Raw genomic sequence first — 2,969 nt, forward strand, 5'->3', positions numbered from 1 at the left:
ATTGATCCCCACATCACGTTAAAACTCTCTTTTCGTAAAATTTTCATTGTAAATATTTGCATGATATTTTGTATCAAAATGGCATGGTGAATATGTAATAAATTTCATGAATACACACCACACAAATAATAAGGCACAATTTCCTTTGATGTAAATGTTTTCGAAAAACTTGTTTCTCGGTTTAAACACTTTACGTATAATATATATATATATATATATATATATATATTCCAAATGATTTCTGAAAATAACTTACGCCCACAACTCCTTAAAATTCTATCAACGCATGCTTTTTATAAATTTTGCACTTCACGAAAAATATACGTACATGTATATATATATATACAGAATTTTTAAAATTGACACCCCCTACTCACCTTAAAATAGTGGGATATTGCTTCACTATTGATTTGTACGCGTATAATTATTCCTATTTGTCGATCACATACTTCGTTCGGCATGCCTCCATGACAACTTTCCTAGCAACAATTTAAACTTAGTATACTTAATCAGACATTTATATGGGTAGCAACTTAATTAAAAATTCCTTAAGCAACTTGCATATTTTTCATCCAAAATATGCACAATATTAAACTACCCATAAATCTTAAAATATAAAATTAACTTACCATTGGGCCTTTTTCATTTTTTTATGACCTTTGGACCCTCTCCATGGGCTTCTCCATTTTTCCTATTTGGGCCAAACCTATTTATTTTTATTTCCTATTTGGCCATGCCCACTTATTTTCTATTAGGTCATGCCCATTTATTTTCTATTTGGGCCATGCCCATTTTTATTTTCTACTTCTTTTCTTTTTCTTTCTTTTTCTCTCTTTCACCGTCACTCCCTTCACCACCATGTCTTCCTCTCTTCACCACCGTGGCTTCCTCTCTTCCTTGGCTCGTTTTCTTCCTCCTTCGATGGCAGCACTTCCAGCTATCTTTTCCTAAAAAATTTGGCAGCACCAAGTTGCTTTTTCTCCCTCAAATTGGCAGCACAATGCTGTTCAATTTTTTTGCACAAATTGGCAGCAAACAACTCCAATTTTTCTGCACAAATTGGCAACAAACAGCTCTAATTTTTCTGCAGCAAACAGCTCCAATTTTTTTGCACGAACAGCTCTAATTTTTCTGCACAAACAACTCCAATTTTTCTGCAGCAAACAGCTCCAATTTATCTGCACAAATTGGCAGCAAACAATTCAAATTTTAAGCAGCCAAAGTTGTCCTTCAATGGCAGCAAAAACCTCCAAAAATTTCCAGCAACAAATTCACACAATTTCAGCAGTAACAACCTTGAATTTTCAATACCAAAATCAACCATAAAAACCTCAAAAATTCCAGCAATTAACCTAAAAAAAAAATCAGCTTTCTTACCTAAAAAATTTCAACTTTTTCTTCCTCCAAAAATTACAACAAAAAGCTTTCTTTTCCTCCCTCAAAGTGCAACAAAACTGTGCCAAGAAAAGAGCATAATTTTCGTTCCTTTTTCTCTTCCTCTCCCATGGTTTTTTTCTCCCTTTTTCTTTTCATTTCTTTCTTCCTCTCTCAACCGACTTCCTCTCCTTTTCTTTATTCTTTTATTTAGCCTTTTGATCTTTTCTTTGCTTTTCATAGCCGACTTCTCCTTTCTTTCCTCTCACATGGCCGGTCCCACCATCATTTCTACATTATTCTCTTTATTTTCTTAGTTTCTTTGTGTCTTTGTTCCCTTAATTTTTTTGTATGGCCGGCCATTGAATTTAGAATTCTTGGGTTTGACTTTTCTTCATTCCCATCCATACCACATCATTCCCATTCTTTTTATTTCCTTATTATTTTATTATTTATTTATTTTATTTTCTCCAAATAATGCAATTTACATGTAATTCCTCAACTTCATTTTATTTGTTACTCAATCTTCCAATTTTTGTATCTTAAAATTTGATCATTCCGACACATTTAAAAATTTTAATTTTCATCTATCTTTCTTCCTTTGCACGCGTATAACCAAAATATCGAAATTGTACTTCAACGCGGTGTCACCATAATATTTAAATATTTACTTACCCGCGTTAGCTCGATTTAATAAAATCACACTGACACAATTATCGTCGTTTTCCTTCAAAATTTTTCTTTACTTCTTTTGCCCCACTTAAATTAGTCATATTCCATTTTTCATGACTAATTCTGTCATGACCCGGAACCTCCCTCGTGCCCATGACAACCATCGCGAAGTCCCGATTTACACTCATTACCCAGAATACTAATCGAAACCCCGCAAGGCTTACGTATCAGTTTCTTGCCTTTCTTATGAGCAATCGTTGTTAAACATTCGGTTTTAAACAATGACCAGTCATTTCCAACTCAAGTAAATTAAAAGACAAAATTATTTTAAAAGGATTTATAGACAAATATTACTATTCAAAATATTGATTAAAATATAACATTTTTATATAAAATAATATTTATAGAAACACGTGTAAAAATCTTTTGTAACGTGGAAGTAAAATAAATTGATACATACAATAATTTACAAAGTTATAATGTACAATAATAATTACAATGACAAGTGGCCCGTAAATACACCAAATGTTGGTGATAGTAGCCTACTGTCTGTGAGATAGAGGGGTCAACTGGAATCCTCGACAAAATGTGGTACTACAAGCTACCACAGGCCTGTAATATTTGGAAAGGAGGTGGGTGAGATTTTGCAATCCTAATGAGTAAACAGACATTATCATAAATATCTAAAGGCGAGTAAAATAGAGGCAAGTTTAAACAACAAATCACAAACCATTTCATAAGGTTTTCAATTTATTTCTTAAATCATAAAATATTTGTAATTTACCAAAACAATTGTTAAGGCCTATGACTTTTATTAGAAACAAAGCTAAAGCCAAAAACTAGTCCTCAGAGATTCCTTGGCCGAGGCATCTAACCGAGTCCGCCAAGGTTGTTAAGATATTTACATGTGAGTTTTGAAAACA

At 32.7% G+C, this 2,969-nt stretch overlaps 1 long non-coding RNA gene across 1 annotated transcript; it reads right to left on the minus strand.

Moving 5' to 3' along the window:
* Positions 809-1,551, minus strand: LOC108661235. Its single transcript, XR_001926984.1, has 2 exons — positions 1,378-1,551; positions 809-1,178 (listed from the first exon to the last, which is right to left on the minus strand). It is a non-coding gene; the product is annotated as an uncharacterized LOC108661235 (long non-coding RNA).

This window comes from Theobroma cacao, chromosome 3 (genome assembly GCF_000208745.1).
Source record: "Theobroma cacao cultivar B97-61/B2 chromosome 3, Criollo_cocoa_genome_V2, whole genome shotgun sequence".
Classification (NCBI taxonomy): Eukaryota; Viridiplantae; Streptophyta; class Magnoliopsida; order Malvales; family Malvaceae; genus Theobroma; species Theobroma cacao.